The sequence below is a fragment of the Cydia amplana genome, chromosome 5 (assembly GCF_948474715.1).
Source record: "Cydia amplana chromosome 5, ilCydAmpl1.1, whole genome shotgun sequence".
NCBI classification, from domain to species: Eukaryota; Metazoa; Arthropoda; class Insecta; order Lepidoptera; family Tortricidae; genus Cydia; species Cydia amplana.
This window is the reverse complement of record NC_086073.1, coordinates 4153255-4173665: the sequence shown is the minus strand read 5'-3', so window position 1 is coordinate 4173665 and position 20411 is coordinate 4153255.

Genomic DNA, 20411 nt, shown 5'->3' with positions numbered 1-20411 from the left:
TGTAAGTTTTTTTCTGAAAATTATAGAAGAAACGCAAGACGTGTAAAATTTAGAAAAACTATACTGATATGTAAAGTTTTTTTTTTCTTTTTGTACATTTTTAATCCTTTGCTTCGTAAGTTTCGTTATTCCAACTTGTTTGTGTTCTCTTTGACAACTTTTAATTTTATAATTATCCTGTATTTATTTCCATCTTTAACTGATTTCAGTAATTCGATAGTACCTATGCTTCTGCGTATATGTGGATAAGTACAGAATCTAGCTTCGTTGCTCTACAAAAATGTTTTTTTTTTTATTAAAAATGGGCTTACTCATGGCCACAGACTAGCCGAGGCGAAGACGTGGCCTACGATGGACCGAGTCTGCCCAGAAGGTGCCTGTTCACTCTTGATTTGAAGGTTGCCGGGTTATATGAGCTCGGAAATATAGACGCCGGCAAGGAATTCCATTCCTTGGCAGTGCGCATAAGGAAAGAGGAAGCAAAGCGCTTCGTGCGGATTCGTCGAATATCTACCAAGTAAGGATGGAAACCGGCCGTGCATCTAAAAGTCCGATGGTAGAATGGGGACGGTGGAATAAGCTCGTGTAGCTCTTGAGCACACTCCCCGAAGTGCAATCTGTAGAACACCGACAGACTGGCGACTTTCCGCCGATGGGCCAATGTGTTTTAAATATAAAAACGAAGTTTAACAGCAAGCGCTAATATTATGGTCTTTATACAATTAACCGCATTGTCCATTGAAATAACTTTTAGCTCTTGTAATAAATATGCCTTATTTATTTTACCGCATTTACTTAGCACACAGTAAGTAACCCGTGCCAAAATATTTTGGCATACAAGTTTGTCTCAACAAAACGTGATATTTATGCATTAAATTGTCTCTATTTCTTCGTACAAAATAACGAATATTTAAAGGTTTAGTTAATAATTCCCTCAATTGTAATCACTGAATAATTATTCCTTTTTGATACCTACATTCAAAAACTCTTTTTAGGGTTCCGTAGCCAAATGGCAAAAAACGGAACCCTTATAGATTCGTCATGTCTGTCTGTCTGTCTGTCTGTCTGTCTGTCTGTCTGTCCGTCTGTCTGTCTGTCCGTATGTCACAGCCACTTTTCTCCGAAACTATAAGAACTATACTGTTGAAACTTGGTAAGTAGATGTATTCTGTGAACCGCATTAAGATTTTCACACAAAAATAGAAAAAAAACAATAAATTTTTGGGGTTCCCCATACTTCGAACTGAAACTCAAAATTTTTTTTTTCATCAAACCCATACGTGTGGGGTATCTATGGATAGGTCTTCAAAAATGATATTGAGGTTTCTAATATCATTTTTTTCTAAACTGAATAGTTTGCGCGAGAGACACTTCCAAAGTGGTAAAATGTGTGTCCCCCCCCCCCCGTAACTTCTAAAATAACAGAATGATAAAACTAAAAAAAATATTATGATGTACATTACCATGTAAACTTCCACCGAAAATTGGTTTGAACGAGATCTAGTAAGTATTTTTTTTTTATACGTCATAAATCGCCTAAATACGGAACCCTTCATGGGCGAGTCCGACTCGCACTTGGCCGCTTTTTTATCTCTATGCTCAACCAAATGTTATGATTAACCTTTTCAACTTAAACGGCAACAAAGCGAGTTTGTCTGAGTCAATAAATTTCAGAATGTCATTGGTTATAACGAGACTGGTGTCTGTCACAGTAGTTGTACATAAAAAAAAATCTTAAACTTGTTTACTTTGAGAAAGATTAAAATGTCGTTTTCACCTCAGCAGCTCGAACAAGGGTACTTTGGTACTTAAAAACAGTGGGCAAAATCGCATTTTGCTCACTGAGTGAGACAAAATGACATTAAAGTGACCTTAATATTCATATGTCATTTTAACATGCGGGGTCTAATACAAGTTCGAAATACTTGTATTCTATTATCTTTGTCCCTTTCACGTCGTTAGCAAAAAGAAAAAGACAAAAAAGTTCATACAACATTCAACGGTATATTAAGGGTTAATAATAGACCCCCGAAAAACGTCAGAACGCATCGTTCCAAAACACGTACGAGTATGAATTCTTAATAATTAATTAATGAATATAAAGTTTAGGATTTGATAAAAAACTAATAAAAACACTATATTTTACGTAATTTATTCTACGATTAAAATAATGAACTCAAAAAATACACAGAATATCACGTAAAATAAATAATTATACTTTTAAGAATCTCTACTATAGTTTACAATGTTTTTTTTTTTACTAAAAAAAGTTGTCGGTTGAAGTGTCAATCAATTGATGGTCGTTGTTTCCATATATTGTTACCTATTTTACTGAAATTTATTAGGTTTTGTTGTTGTGTTTGATTGCGGTAAATTAAACTTAATTGTTAGTATATCTTAAGAAAACACGAGTAAATAGATAAGTGATGAAGAAGGATTACATTTTTCAGGTTGTCTAATATGTTCTCACTGCAGAGGTGAAAAGTTTTGTGAACTACACGAGATCAAAGTTATTTACATCTCGTGCGCTTTTGAGTCCCTTACTTCGCTCAAGATTCTAAATTAGATTCACGAGCGTAGCGAGACTATAGAATCTTTCGCTTGCACGGGACTCAAAATAAGCACTCGAAGAAATATCAAAGACTATAGAATCTTTCGCTTGCACGGGACTCAAAATAAGCACTCGAAGAAATATCAAACTTTGATCTCTTGTTGTAAAATAACTATTGATTATGAGCATTCATTATTATTACCTACCCACTGTAATGTTGACTTTTAACCGTAATAATTACTTAATTTGTTTTAACCATACTAATATTATTTACTGATTATTCTTAATGTTACTATTAATATTTTTTTCTCCCATGACCTGTAAAATGACTTTAGAAATAAATGAGTTAATATGAGTATGAGTAACTATTATACATATTGTCTTAATTGTTAAGGCTTCTATAGTGAGCAAATTATGATTTTTTCTACATATAAATATGCTAGTCAGCGTTGCAGGAGATCAAAATACTTGTTTCAGTACATATATGCAAAAGGAAAATTAAATAATTACCTATAATGCAATTTACCACAGAAACGAAATACTACAATAAAACGTTAATAATAAAAGCGAGTAAATAGGTATCGGAATAAAAAAAAACTGTTTTGTATGATACGTTTCTTGTCAAAAATGGCTATGTTATGTTCATTACTGTCACAGATTATGTATGACACGTTCTCTTGCTTTTTAGACTGTTGTCTCAATGTCTACTAGTAGCAGTCGCGAGCCAAGTGCACCTAACCAAATGAGTGATGACTAATATTGTTAAGGGGCCCAGTGATTACCAGTCCGCCGGACGATATCGGCCTGTCAGTTGGTTGGAACTGTCAACTTTCTGTTCTAACTGACAGGCCGATATCGTCCGGCGGACTGTTAATCAGTGGGCCCCTTTATGATTTGTGTTTTTCAGAACTAAACGAATATAAAACTAATGCTTAGAGTAAAATATGCCGATAAGTAAACGACATCAGCAATACGTACTAAAATATTTATACGATAAGTAATAAAACTGTTATCACTACATCTTATAAAACAAAGTCCAGGTCTGTCTGTTTGTGTGTAAGTATGCTCGCGATAAACTCAAAAACTACTTTTTCAGATTTCATCTATCAATTGAGTCATTCTTGAGGAAGGTGTATCATTTGTTAAGATTTTGTATAACCCATGCGAAGTCGGGGCGGGTCGCTGGTTATTTATATATGGAACAACCTACGAAACGAAGCACGCTTATTAAGAAATAAAACTGTAACAACCGAAATCATAAAAACGGCATGCAATACATGTACGTTAAAATAAATTGGAAATTTGAAGAATAACACATTTAGTATACATAAAATGTTTATATTTCACATAAAACTCAATGAATAAATAAATTATGACAAGACAATAAAAAAGTAAACCAGCTTTTATAATATATCAAAGCATTTCAACAGTAACAATGAAATGAACGATGCGCTTATAATTAATTTAGTTTTCCAAAAGCTTTGATTACTGTAAATAGGATTTTGTAATACATAACAGGTACATTTACTCTATTTCATTTAGCAAAAAAGCATTAATCTTAATCCAGTAAACTGCTCCTTGACTTATTAACTTGTACTTTAAAAAGTGTTGTTATATTGTTAAACGGATTTGAATAAGTCTGATCTTTATTTAAATATACGTGTGCTTAACTAACTTGATTCAAGCATTAAAACATAATACAGACGTAATTGTGTTAGGTAGGTTAAATATATGTAAATAAATTGTTTGAGCGATTTGGCAATAAAATCAGAATCTACAGTAAACAATTTAAAAATATTCAGATTTAAAACAAGGTCCAGCATTTATGTTTTAAACTAGGTTAGGAACTTTGCGGTTAAATATTAATAAAAATCTAAATGTTTTAGTTAAAACCAGTTTTCCGTATTGCCCTGGGGCCCGTTTCTCAAAAGCTGGTAAACATATATAAAAATACAACATATACAAATAAAATAAAATGTATACAGGGTGCTTCCTGTAACAGGAGCAATAAATTAAACTGTAGGCTGTACTCCTCAAACTGACCAACATTTGTTCAGCAACTTTTGAAAATAACTCATGTTTTAATTTTTATTACACTTTAAAGTTTATTCTAAGATGCAATGTATTGCAAATTTTGTTATGTTTAAAGCGTGACAAGCAACGTCAAACACACTGATGTCAGCGTACATTGAAGGCAATATTTATTTTGTATGAAAAAGAGGAAGTCTAAAAAATTCATAATTTTTAAAAGTTGCTGAACAAATGTTGGTCAGTTTGAGGAATACAGCCTTTAGTTTAATTTATTGCTCCTATTACAGGAAGCACCCTGTATAATACAACCTTTCTTCGCCATTAATCGGTTAAAATTTAAAATCCGCATCTCAAAGCGCAGCCTCCTCATTCCGAGCAGTATCGGAGACGGCAGGGCATTGTTCGAGATCATGTTTTATGCATCGAATGCTCTCATTGCACTCCCGAGACTTGAGATTAAACAAATTTAATAGCTTGGAGCTGGAAATCTGAATGTCGTGAGCGCTATTATTATTTAAGTAGACGAAAAAAAGGTTTTAAAATGTTATGAGCATTTGACTGATCATTTCTGGTCAACTTTGTAAAAATGTCCATGTTCTTTAAAACGTGTTTAATGTATTTTGTTACAATACTGATGCCATGGGGTGGGTTATTGAGATTTCTATTATAAAACAGATTCAGTTTATTTACTCGCGTTGACGTAACTTTATTTCGAAAATTTCTATCTAGCTATTATTTGATTGATATATATTATTTAAGTAGGTACTTAGAAATCATGAGCATTTATAATAAATAATTATCTTATAAGGGGTTTCACATAATGGTCAGTCGTTTTATTGCAAAAAGGGAACTTAATTCATAAGCGAGCAAATATTGTTAAAAAAAATCCTATTCCTATTAGAAAAACTAAAAAAGTTAAGATACAACGTTAGCAATTCGACGTTTCAAATTACTTATTATTAAAAAAGATCCCAAAACTCTCGTAAATCACCAAAAAGTGGATCAATACACTGCGACAAAACTATTTCTAAGGCAACACGAGATTTCAATATCCTGATTGGGCTAAAGCCATTGCCAACTGGTGATTTAGACCAGCCATAAGTAGCACCACTATCCAACTCCCCCATTGCAGTAAAGACGGCAATTCAACCGAATCGATGTAGACAATTTATCCGGCCATGAATGGCTTTATCCAGAAAAGATCACGGGCAAGGATGAGGATAAAATATTTGTTGCTTAGTTTTGCACTTGTACCGCCGGTTAGTATTTGTGAAATATTTTTATAGCCGCAGCTGCAATGCTTTCTTTGTTGTGATTAAGTGCTTTTTTAAAGTCTGGTGAAAAAAGGTTGTGGTTGTTACTGATTAATGGCATTATGGTACATATTAAATGAAAACAACGATTTTCGTGCATAAGAAAACAGCTAAAGCTTGAAATTACCTAACTGACGACCAAAATGAATAAAGGACACGTGTTTAGGATGTCAAAGATGTATACCTAGGTTGGGCGTTTTCATAGCATGTGCAATAATACTTTTACTTAGGTACTTTTAGTAACCTTCCATTCACTTGAGTTTATTTTTTTAAATATATTAATTGATTAAATAGCCTTAATTATTGGTATGTAGTTTTAACAAACTTACTATCGCAGCTAATCAGAAGAACAGTTTGTTAAATGTAAATGTTATTAACCTTGTAGAATTTTAGTTTTACATTTAATACTTATTACGAAACATGGTAAAGTACTACAAAAATCACGAAATAAAAACTTTAATTTTATCATATCAACATAAAGTTAATAACTCTTCTGAAAAAACAAATATGTCGACACGTGTGACTATGAAATTAAAAGGTCGTGCAAGGCAAAATTTATCGCTCAGTGATAAAACAGGCAAAAAGTTGCTACAGTCCAAACGGTGACATCGACAATATCGAGCACTCATCACAATCAGACGTATTTCACGGATTCAAAAGTTTAAATTTGTACCTTATTTGACATAGAATAAGGTAGATTATCAATATTACATTAACTTACTCTTAATAAAGACTTTGGAACTGGTGTTTGATATAATATGTCACGCTCATGCATGCTTGTGGTTAGCAAAATCAAAACTTGTAGTAATTATACATAGATTACTGCTGTTTGGAGTCATGAAAAATAAAGAACCCTCGTACTTATACGAAAAACTCAACTTCTCTCGGAGTGCCATAAGACACGCATCACGACTCACAATTCCTCCAAATCGCACGATTGCCTTCCGTGGCAGCTTTCATTTGCCTGCCACCAAGTGTTGGAATGATTTGCCATCAGCAGTACGAAATTCTAAAACCGTGTCCGCCTTTAAAATTCACCTCCGTAAATTTACTGGCCAAACAAAAATGCAACACTTAGGCAACCGTGCACACTCACACACACCAATCGCATAGGTAGACATTTACATACATCCACACAAACATACAGAAGACTTATAGGCATACCTCGCAACCGAGCTAGCAAATCTGTAGCAGTTGTACGTCAGGGTTATCACTACTACGCATAAACTAAAGTACAAAAAATATTTTTTCTTTGTTTCCAAACACCTATATTTTCAAGCAATGAAAATGCCATGTTAATATTTGAAAGAAATGTGAAAAAAAAAACGTGATTTTATAAACAACATAACAGATACATTGAAACGCATCTAATATTGACATTGACCTGTTAATTTATATTATTTGACAGTAAATTAAACCGGGTTATATCGGAAGAGGGTCAACAAGGTTCTCGGTCAATTTTATTAATCTTACATACAATAAAGTTAAAGCAAAATGGTTCATCATAATCGCCAACCCTGACACAAAACTGTCATATGCTACGGTTCTGCTAGCTCCGTTGCGGGGTATGCATAGGCTAATTTTTATTGAGTAATTTGATTTGATTGTTAATGTTTAATTTTAGTTTTACTTAAGTTTTCCCTTGTTTTTGTAGTTTTCCCTTATTTTTGTACATTATTGTGTCCTTTACTACTCAGTCACTCAGTTTGGCACTCGCCACCTAGTCCATCCACTGGGCCTTACTGAAAATCAGCGTCGCGGAGTGTGCCATGTGGCTCATACCGTGACACCTAGCTGAGTGAGGACCATTTAGCACAATCTCTCATTTTGTGTTCTCTTTGTTAGTTTTTAAGGTTATGTTATTGTGCTAATAAATGCTTTTCTTTCTTTTTTCTTTCTTTATTACAGGAAAACCTATAAGTATGCAGTGAGTCGGATTAAAAAAAAAAGTGCGAAGTACGTAACCCTTGGGGCGCGTTCGACTCGCACTTGGCCGATTGTTTAAAGCAAAGTACACATTTATCCACAGTTTTACTGCTGGCTATACTTAGTAGCTCACTTCTATTTCGGTTGTATTTCGGCTTCAAAGAAAGTCATGGGTCGACAACTTTTGGCACTGAACGTAATTTGGCCGTGTCGCGAGGCTGCCTTTGTGTGAGAATCACGTCCCTTTTCAAGTGGTAATTCTATTTACAGGAAAAACGGCAATGCTAAGTGTTATTTGTCACAATTTAGTTAAATGGTGTTTTCGCTCAACCCCAATTGGATCGAGGGCCTTTTAATCGTAAAACTGCTTTTGATCTAGTAGGCACAAGGGTGATCAATGTGTTTTTTAAAAAGGTTTTATTTAGATTGCCTCCTAACGTTGTTTTAGGGTGATTCAGTGTAGTTAGTTTGATATTTGAATAAAGTAATCAAAATAACCGAGATGTTAGTTTGATTTGTGCTTTGATTTTCCAATTTCTTAGAAATATTTATTTTTATGCATACCTAATACCTATTCAGTATTCGTATCTACGATAAAAATATGCACAAACTGAGAATAAAGAAAGTTTTATTCCTCCCCTGAGCCACATTCATCTCAAATATTTTTCGCTCATACGCCTTATCACGGACAAATTTTTAACTGTCGCCTAATATTAAAAAAGCCGTAAAGCGCTTTTACAAACTTTTTTAACGTATTGTGTTAAGGTGCAGGGAGGCAATTTAGATGCGGGGTAATTTAAACTAATCGAAATAGTTTATATGTTAAGATAGCGAAAAAGATGTTTTGTGTGTGACTATAGTGAATAATGTAAAACATGGAAGATATTTCGATTTTTTCGGAAATTGCCCCTCTGCACCTTATGACATTTTAACTGGCCCCGTAGCCAACATGCCAATCGCTAACGCTCCGTAGCGAACGAAACGCAACTGTCACTGTCACACTAATATGGAAGTGATAGAGAGACATAGAGAGATTCGATGGCGAAACGATAGCGATCGTCACCTTGGCTAGGCCGCCTGATTCCGTTCACATCGACTGAATTTGGCTGGACTTTGGAGGTTATCGAAGTCCATGTATTGTTTTACTTTAAGATTCCCTTAGACACATTTCAACCTTAGGAGAGTTGTACAGTCGCTATCAGATAATTATATCGGAGCGGTCAAGGTGTCCACAATATCTGAACACGCACTCTAACGCCTTGACAATAGATGCGTGTTCAGATCATTGACGTATAATATCTAAGGACGGGCTAATGGGGACTAAAAATGCTACTAGTTCAGCGGTGCTACTCACGAATTCCAGCCAATCGTGCAGTCTAACGCAACTAGTTGCGACCAATAGCGCGCGTAATGCGAACTCGCCAACCAATCGCGCGCGTGATGCGAAACCTATCGCGTTGTAGCGATTTCACACCGCTGTTCTGGCCCCTGGCATGCCTCATTATTTATTGCGTAATGCATCGCAATCATAATGTGGTTTTTAGTGTTTAGTTATATTTTTATAATATGTATGCTAGTTTTAAGGTATTTATGTATGGGCCACTAGTTGCCTGAAATAAACGATTTCATTTCATTTTCATTTCATTTCATTTCATTATTGCCCGTAAAGCCAGTCCAATAGTAGTAGATATCTATGTCAATGGTTCAGATATTTGTGAACGCCTTGGCCGCTCCGATATATCTGATAGCGACTGTATAACAAGACAAGGGTAATTTCTTCAAAGCGAGTAAAACATTTACGGCCGGTCACTCAGGAGACGTGACTGAGGTATTAGTCTAGCCTAGTAAAGTTATGATGCCTTCAACATGATATGTTTTCTGATGAAAATTACTATAACAAATGGAATTTTCAATTTTAGATGTCTAACAATATAGTCAAGAGTGTGAGAAAATGTACATTAAGCGACTACAACTACAACTGTTAAAAAACTAATGTAATGTAATTATTTTTGAAAAGATGTGTCCCGCCGAGTTTGTTGCCGGTCCCATATTGGGATACCCTCCTCCAATTGAGGGGGGATTTAAATCTTCTCGGGGCAGAGGTGTAGGGTTGGAGCCGGTCTACCTAGCTTTATTTTACGTTCATAAGCGCATTGTAATTATGCCTACTTGAATAAATTATCTTTTATCTTTTATCTAATGGACTGGATGTAAATTTACAAGATAAATATGAGATAATTTGTACATACCTATTTACTATATTATTCGCAATGGTTTAGGTTTTTATACACATGTTTTATTAAGGAGTTTGAGGCTTATAGGGCGACGGCCGAGTGGATTTGATGTCCAAATTTTAATCCGGAGGTCGCGAGTTCAAATCCTAGTTTGTACCAATGAGTTTTTTCGGGACTTATCTACGAAAAATTCAGAGGTGAATGTCAAGTCCTCAATCCACATTAGGCTAGTATGGGGACTATAGGCCAAACCCTCTCGCGCATGAAAAGAGGCATTTGCCCAGCAATGATACGTATATAGGCTGAATTATTATTTAATATTGAGGGATGTTGAAAGAAAATGATGTCACCAGCTAGCTTATACATCACCTTAAGAGCGCATTAAAAGCTGATGGTTTTCTAAAGGTTAATTATTCTCGGAGATCGTCGACTCAGCTTCTACTGAAGTAAATAAATGATACTGTACTCTTTACTATGGTAAAAGGGTAAACAGGAAACAAAGCAACGCTACCACTTCCACCAAAACATCGGATACGTGTTTCAAACCTCGAGTGCTCTTTCTCGGGCGAGTGCCTACACTACATTGCCTCGCTTTGAACGTTCCTTTACGGGAGCTCAAATGAAAAATGATTTCTACAGCCGTATGTGAGTGGTGCTACTATTTTCCGAAAATCGTTTTTTCCTAGTTGCGATTTCTGCCATTCGCAAATTTTACCACTTTTTAATTTCTCAATAGGTTCCTTTCCCGATAGCATCTCTAATCAATTCGCATATTTTCCTATATATCTATTTTTCAATAGGTAGATTATTTCCCTAACAGGATTTCTAACCATTCGCATAATTTCCCGCTATATTTCATTTGTTTATAATCACTAAAGAGTGTCATTTGACAGAGCCTAGTTAGGTACGACGACGAGCGAAGCGAGGAGGAGTGTGTTATGTGAACTGCGACCAAAACAGTGCTCGAAGCCGAGCGAGCGAAGCGAGCGTGCCGCGGCAGCAGTTGGCGAGCGCCAGAACCAACATATTTTATTGAAAAATATTGATTTACCTACATTACAAATAATAAGAAAAGTTATCCAAACTATTCGAATGGTTTGAAAACGTATCAGGAAAATAAGCTATTGAAATATAATTATAATAGGAAAATATGCGAATTGGTTAAAAATGCTTCCGGGAAAGGAAACTACTGAGAAAGAATAAAATGGCGAATTTTTCGAATGGAAACATTGCTTCCAGTAAAATTCGATTTTCGGGAAATAATCTGCATTTTGCATTTGGGTTTAAAAAAAGAATTTTGACTAAAAAATAAGCGAATAAATGTATGTTATGTGAAAGGGATTATTTATGTGATTTATTTACTAAAATACTAATCACGGTGTCTGGATAGCCTTAAAAACAAAATCCAATTAAATGTAACCTTCTCAAACTAAATCTCTCGCGTCTACTTAAAATAACTACTAACTTACTCAGACAACATGAATTGTAAATCAAAATTTTATAAAATCTATCCATTTAAATTGAGCGTTTGAAGGTAAACAACCCTTATCGAACCCATAATCATTTTGGTTAGTTCGTTTAAATAAATAAAATATTGCAAATCAAATCAATGTAACACATAACATTAAGTAGCAATAATAAAAATATACGCACATTTAACAGATAAACGATTTAAAAAACAAATGTATGAAAATAAAACTATCACGAAATAGATCCATTTAATTTTGACACTGAGGCGTATTCTGATTGTAACAACAGATCATGAATGATCTGGATTTGTTATAGATATATTATGATGTGTCAGTGTCCGATCTGTAACTTGTTATTACAATCAAAATACGCATCACTGCATTAATATTTATATTTGAGTCTGGCCTGCAGTTAACAGGTCATTTAAATAAATAAAAAATGAAAAACACGTTTGAGATATTTTTTCTAATACCTATAAGGATTTTCTAAGTGTAAATAAATGCCCGCTCGCTCAAACGTTTGAAAGAAAGCCGGAAAGTAGTAAAAAGTGCATCCTGAAAGCAACTGCTTTCAAGAAGTGCCAAGAAAAAACAAAAATAAGACACCGTAAAGCTCTTTTGTCGGACGATATATCTTCCTTCTAACTTTATAGCACTTAAAGAAACGTATTTTATTTTTATAAACTATAAAGCTATCATGATGTATGAGTTTTAAATTTTAAGTCGAATATAACCTGCAAAATAAAATATGTTAAAAGCTTCAATGAAAAGTAGCCCATATCATATTATTAAATGTTTTAAAAAGTACGATTTTGGCAGTCGTTATACTAGCGAAGCTAGGTAATTCAGAAGTCAACTGTCATTGTGTATAATTAAGAAAATATATTATTACAGTACCTAAATGTATGTTTCTACTTAGACGTCTCTTACAAAATAAAACTACAATGAGTATGAGCTTTTCGGCTAACCTGCTTATTTAAAGAATCTCGTATGAATTCAGATGCAATATATAATTTTCGAAAAATAGGTAACAAGGATTATTTTTATTCAAAATTTTACTCGACCATGTTAACTGGTTTACAGCAAAATTGAGCACACGCCGTTTTTTCCACACTGGCCGGAATCCGGGATAATCCCCGCGGTTGTGTTTAAAATCACCTCTATCCCGGTATTCCCGGGCTAAAACAACAACGACCCGCAACTTATCTCGGGAGCCCGGGATTGGATTGAGTGCCCGTGGGAGTTTATTTTTATATCTTATCGGTCATCGGGCGGACATTCAATTTTCTTGTAAACTGCGCAGGTTTTGTTCGAAGGACATTTGATAAGAATGAAGACTGATTTTGAGGTATTTTTAACTGACAGAGAAATAAAAGAGAGTAATTTTTATAAGATAAGATAAAATCATTTATTTTGTGAATAGACATCTTTTTGGTAAGCATGTTCCATCCAAGACTGCATCGGCACTTACCATCAGGTGAGATTGTGGTCAAATGCTTACCTATTTCTAATAAAAAAATTAAAATAAAAAATAAATTTGATGTCAAAAATATAGGAATTTCTATCATGATCGTCATATAAAAATGAAAATATTTATCGTGACTAATAAGGGTTGTAACTGCAATTAAAATAAGAGTAAGTAGATAAATATACACACCCTTAATTATAAAATTACAACGTCAAAACTTACAACTTCATTTCATAAGTGGTTATCGTTTTCTTCGGCATACTTAATCGGCAATCAAAATGTCCAAACAGATTAACGCAGAAGATGTTTCTATAAATTAGGTAGGTACATGTTGCGGAAGTGGACAGTGGAGTTAGCAATTAACATTTATAAGAAAATATGTACAAACTCCGCTTCGAAGTATTAGCTTTTTGACAGTTTAAACTGTTCCAATGAATTCAGCTACACGCAAAAAATAATGTGAAGAAGAAAAATTGAAAAGTATTTTTGTGAAAAGTTTCTTTGACGTAAACTTTTTAATGGCTTCATTTTTGTAAGCCTTATTAATAGATAAAAAGAGATGCTCTTAAATATTTGTGTTACGCATTTTTTAATTGACACAGTTTTTTTAATTAATTTACACTTTTTATTCTATCTGATCCGTCGTCGGTTTATTTTTGGGTAACAACAATAAAATGCTAAATAAAATGAAGAAACATTTTGAGTGCCAACAAACTGTGTCGCATGACAACATTAAATTCGTTTAAAATCCAGAAAATCTAAAAGAGATCTTGTTGAATCAGCATAGAGCTTTAATCAGCTTGCTGTGTCCAACGTACAATAACATTGACAACAATGTAGGGCTGTCAACAGGGCTCCATTCAAAACACGTGACGATCTAACATTTAGAATGCCAAGATGAACCAGTACAAAAACACTCTCCGATTACTTATCTTTCTTATACATTTTTAGTTCATGTTACACTAGTGGTTAGATTCAGACTCACTCATGCTCGCTAATCAACGAGAATCTACTACCAGTATAAACGCGTTGCGTGATAGTGAGTGCTCAAGAAGAGTTATGTTGAAACTTTTACCGTAAATCGGTGAAATATTCATTCGTCTAAAAAGCCGTAGTGGTCATGCGGAATTTTTTTTTTTTTTTTTCAGTAAAGGTTAGCTGATTTTGAAAGGCAAAAACATGTGATGAGCGTACCTATTTCCCAAATAAATAGTAGTAGTAGTAGAACTTTGTTATGTAATTATACAATTGTTACATAACAAAGTTTATTTTATACATTAGAGGATTTCAAGATATTTGTGAGACTACTTATAAATACTTTACCGAAGAATTACTTATTACGAATTATTTTATTACACGGGTATAGTATCGGGTAGTCTCTTATATAATTTTAAAATAATATTATAATACCGTGGATTGTTTACTGAACTTTATTATTTGAATACTGCTTTACTAAAGATTAAAGTGCTGGAGTAAATAAAAACTTTCTTATTTAAAAAACTTTCTTATTTAATTCAGAAGTCAACAATTATGATAAACATTGATATTATATTTTAATATTAAGTTGAAATTAAAAGTAATTCCATTATTTAACTAACATTTAATTTATTCATGTTTCCATTATTCGCATTGTCTACTTAATTTTGTAACTTATTGTCCCATACATTCATTTTTTATCTACAATAATTTACATGTCACTTCACATGTCCACTTACTCGGAGACCAAAAAAAGTAAAAAAAAACACATGCGTAAGCCCCCATGAGTGCTCTGCAGAGACGACTGGCGGAAAAAATATTTTAACATTACCAATAGTAGCATTTGTTGCTGACCATAGGTAGACTCTATTTCTTTGTAATAAGGTTTACAAATCTTCAATTAACCGTGTTGACGACGATACATACACTGTTTGAGCGAGCCGTGGAACAATTAACTGTATGTCTAATGGAACAAAGTGGAATTTTGTTTACAGATAAACAAGACTGAATTCAAAGCTGTCTAGTTAAAGCCCCGTTTGTGGGACTAACATGAGTCCGTAATTAATTGAATTATATTGTCGCTAAATAACTTTTTTAATTAAAAAATACAAACGCGGGTCATTGAACGCCAAACAAGACCATCAATTTTACTTATATAAGTGTACTTTTTGAAATATATTTTATTATATTTCTTGAGACAACTCCTTTGTTTAATTTTTTTTATATAACAACAACGAAGAAATACAAATCTAAACTGAAATAAAGGTTCGCATTTATACAAATTTCAAATTAATTACAGTCATTAGGTACAGGAGAGATTTTGTAATGTGCGACCTAAGTTGTGTTTCAGTAACGTCTAACCGTCACATTCCTGGCAAAATGAATGGGATCTTTACATTGCCCATCACTTTTGTGACGATTGGTAATGGTAACCGGCCGTTAATGTAACACAGTGTAGCAAAAATACCCAGACATAAATATCAAACTCTTAATTTTCTTTCCTACTAGGTATCTACCTGTACTATGTGTTATTTTGTGTACAGGAGTGGAAACTTTTTATTTCAAACCCTCTATGCTCCAGGCGGTCTAGCATGAGTTGCGTTCTCGCGCGCGACTCTATATATCTGGCGCGACTTCAAGTATGGAGTCGCGCGCGAGAACGCAACTCATGCTAGACCGCCAGGTGCCCCTACCGGTCTAGTACGCGATCCATAGCACCCACTCAAAGCAGCAAGCTTCCGCGTTTTGCCCGACGGTACCAGGGTGACAGAAACGTGTAGAGATTCTTCGGAATTAACAGGCACTCACCCCTACAAAGGCGCACAAGCAGTCAAGCACTCCGACATACTCGTATACACTTTTCCAGATACTGCAACGTTACACAAGTGTTCAACGTGCTTAGGATTGAACAGAAAATATAAATGTATGTCTCTAATGCATACAAATACTAATAATTATTAGTGAATACAATAAAGGCAAAATGCTGTGCTACATCTTGTAATTTCATATTAGTTCTCAATGTAACAAGTAACAAATGTTTAAGCGTAACATATGTGACATTGTTAAATACATTTTAATTTTGTATACACTTTCAACAGTATGGCTACCATCAGTTTGGCACTGACATAAACGCCGTCGAGAACGTAATTTACTTTCTATACATCTCGCTCGTACTCGCATATTTGTGCAAACGAGATGTATAGAAAGTAAATTACGTTCTCGATAGCGTAAATGTCAGTTTTGACTCATGGTACGGGCTCTGTGGTGTTCAAATACTAATAATGTATTAATGCCACTTTTCCATACCTGCTTCCATACATACCTACTATAATTCTGTCACTTAAAAAGCGAAAATTCTAGCTAAATCGTAAACGCTTCTAAGAAGAAAAAATCTATACCTATTCTCTTGCCTTTTCACGTCAAAAATTGCCACGGCAAATGAAATTTTCATTTGTCAAAATAAAGAATGTGGAATGGGAGGCCTTTTTAGGCCTCTGGGCGGCTAGAGAATATGATTTTATTTGAATATTGGCACAATTTTTTATGAATTTGGCACAGAACTACAAAAGTTAGGAGAACTTCTAAAGTTTACCAGCACGGGCGGCACGTCTATGAAAATGTACCCAGCCCGTTTTCAGTAAAAGCCAGCTGATTTTCAGCGTCAGGCTTCCGCGTTTCAGGCAAGTGTACTAAGGCTACAGAAACGGGAGAAGCGTACATAGAAACAGGCTTTCGTTGAGCAGTTAGAGCCACCATCCCGTGACATTTTCTTTATAGTCATCTATTTTACTTATCAATTTGGATATGTTGTAAAATATAGTCTGGAAAACCCAGTTTATCGGTAGAAAAAGGCGCAAAATTGGATTTTCTTTGGAATGTCAAATTTTCGCGCCTCCGTTTTTTAAATTTGCCGCCTTTTTCTACTGAAGGAAATGGCTTGACAAACTATAGTATTAAAATTCATTAACGATAGGTACACTTTGAATTTGATCCTGGTGTTCTAACGATTATGAAAGTTAATTTTATACCATCACCAATTTGTAAAAATACAAAACAGTTCCTATATTCCTTACGATCAAATAAAATATTGGAATTGAAGTAAAATTACCAATGTTGACTTTTTCTACCCTGCTCCTTACTTAATTCAAAGATCCGACAAGGACGAAATTCTACTTTTTAAGCCGTAACGAATGGGGTTTCGTCATTAAAATTGTATTGTCTCGTTTGTGTGCTTACGATTATATGTATTCTATTCTATTCTAAAAGGGCAAATCCCACAAGTGACGGTGTGGCAACGCGTAGCGAGCAGGCTTCCGCGTTGCGCCGACAAGCACCAGAGCGACAGCTTTTCGAGAAGTTTTCTTGCCTTTAACGCAAATATGTATAAGAAAATAGAACTGAAAAACCAAATATCAAGCAAATCTTGTCAGTAAAAAAAGGCGCGAAATTCAAATTTTCTATGGGACGATATCCCTTCGCGCCTACATTTTTCAAATTTGCCGCCTTTTTCTACTGACAAGATCTGCTTGACCAAGTATAATAACCAACTGGAAATTCATATCGAAATACCGAAATGTTAGTGTGAAGTTTAAACTGCCTTTTCTTTTGTTTTGTTTTTTTCCTAGAAGTTAATAGTTTTGTCAATGTCGAGTATGTTAATTTTTTTGAATGTGATATCAATCCTATTTCCGGACCCAACGGATTATTAAAAGTTTTGGCATAGCAACGCGGGATCTGGTAACTTCCTTCAGTGTCCCATTTTTAAAATCCACCTAGCTAAGTTATTTATATCAGCGCCATCTAACGCAAAGTCTTGATATTATTTGGACTATACGGGGTGTGACCAAACTTTATAAAGTGATGCCACCCGCTGAGTCAGAAGGCTTTCGCGCTACGGGGAAACCTACCAGGGTTGCATAAGTATAAGGACAGGTTGTACGGGGTAATTCAGGCTGAAATTGCTACCTACCTATTTATAACAATTTGACGTTTCGTTAGACGGTTAGACTATAAAAATTAATAGAGTGTAATTTGTAAGCGTGTGTGATAAGTATAATATTATTATGTGTACATAAACATAGAAGTAAAACGATTATTAATAATGTTTTCACTTAGTAATATTTATTTTTAAACTATTTTTAGTTATTGGATATTAACAGGTAAATTATTTTTTGTTTAAATTTTGAAATAGTGAAAACTTCTTTGGCGGCGCTGGGCACTTTTTGAGGTGGGGAAAAAATGATAAACTCGAGACAGCGTAAGGCGATCACGTGACCGTAAGGTTTAGATGGCCACTCGTATAAATGGCATTTAAATCAATAAAGAAAAACTCAATGACATAATTCAATAAAGCCCTACATCTTGATTAAATCGCTAATAAAAGTGAACTCTAGTAGGTACTGGTGAATAAAACTCAAAATATCATGACCAAATATATTTAGATGCGAGGTCTGCAAGGTAACTTTACAATTATTTTTCTATTCGAATTTTAAACAAGCTCACTGACCAGCAATTTCGGAACTAAAGTTTTTCAATAGAAAGGAGGATGGGTCAGTTATACATAGTGCTGCAGACATTTTGGACTAGTTATTGACTTTTTACTTCTGTCGGCACTCCCGGAGTGCAACCCGTTGTTTTTTAATTACTTATTTTGTTTCATTTAAAACTTTGAAATCTAGATACTTATATTTTATTCTATTATTTGTCTCTATCTTTTTATTTTATTTTGATGAACCTTTAATTTTAAATATTAATAACTATCTAAATAAAAATTTAAATGCGAAAAAAATCATTTTATGACAAACATGCCTTATATGATTCTGACAAAAAGCTGATACTCTTCAAACTGCTAGATCGATTTTTATCAAACGTAGCTAAGAACTAACGTAAGGAACTCGCTTTCACTTTAAAAAAACCGCATCCAAATCGGTCCATCCGTTTGAGAGCTACGATGCCATATATAGACAGACATTGGGGGTAGAAACGAGCTCTTGACGCAGTGCCTGACAAGAAACTCGTGGCAAAATGCTTCCGCATCCCGCCGATATGTACTAGGGCGCCAGAATCAAGCGGTTTGTACTAAAGGCATCAGGCAGGCACTGCCTGCGCGAGCTACGCGCTACGTTCGTAGACGTTGAACGGGGCATGCGGCCGGGCCTAGCGGGTTGATGGCAGTGAATGCGTTAAGGCACCAATATAAGGTTTTTAACAACGTTGACGTGGGTCTACAAGCGGCTCCTGGGAGCCTAGCAATCAATCAATTGAAATCGTTGATAGACATTGTCAATCAAAACTTAAATAGGTACTTATGGTAATCATGTAACTTTTCGTAGAAAAAAAAAACAACGGGTTGCACTCCGGGAGTGCCGGCAGAAGTGAAAATTCAATGACATTGTAACAGTTTTTCGATCAGGTCACGTGTCCGTCTTACGAAGCGTCTTACGTCTTACGCTCTCGCGAGTTTAACATTTTTTCCCCATCACAAAAAGTGCACAGCGCCGCTAAAGAAGTTTTCACTTAAAAAAAACAACGAGTTGCACTCCGGGAGTGCCGACAGAAGTGAAAACTCAATGTCTAGTCCAAAATGTCTGCAGCACTATGTATAATTGACTCATCCTTCTTTCTATTGAAAAACTTTAGTTCCTAAATTGCTGGTCAGTGAGCTTAAATTTGTAGCGTTAATTGTTTAAAATTCGAATAGAAATTGTAAAGTTACCTTGCAGACCTCGCATCTAAATATATTTTGGTCATGATATTTTGAGTTTTACTCACCAGTACTAGAGTTCACTTTTATTAGCGATTTCATCAAGATGTAGCTTTATTGAATTATATTTGAGTGATATAAAGTTAGAATGTAATTGTGAGATCCTCGTGTTTCAGCCCGTACAAGATTAGAACCTTTTTCATGTAATGTCATTGAGTTTTACTTTATTGATTTAAATGCCATCTAAATGAGTGGCCATCTAAACCTTACGGTCACGTGATCGCCTTACGCTGTCTCGAGTTTATCATTTTTTCCCCACCTCAAAAAGTGCCCAGCGCCGCTAAAGAAGTTTTCACTTCAAAAACTTTTCGTAGGTAACATCTTTCACCCCGGCACATTTTTGCTTTTCGTTTGGTGTTTGTGGCCCCTCGGTTTGTAGACCCCTGGCGTATCCTCGTAGCGTGGCGCCTGCTACGGAACTCGTGGCAAAAGTCTTCCGCATCCCGGTCAAATATACCAGGGCCGCAGATACCGGGAGGAGCTTTAGAGAACGCATTAAAACGCTTTGCTTTAACAGAATAGTTTCACTTATCAATCTGAAGGAAAAGAGCTATAAAGGTGCACCTCTATACGTCTGTCTGTCTGTCAAATGATGGTCCCTATGACAATTATATTCATTTTTATACTAAAGGGGCCCACTGATTAAGAGTCCGCCGGACGGTATCGGCCTATCAGTTGTT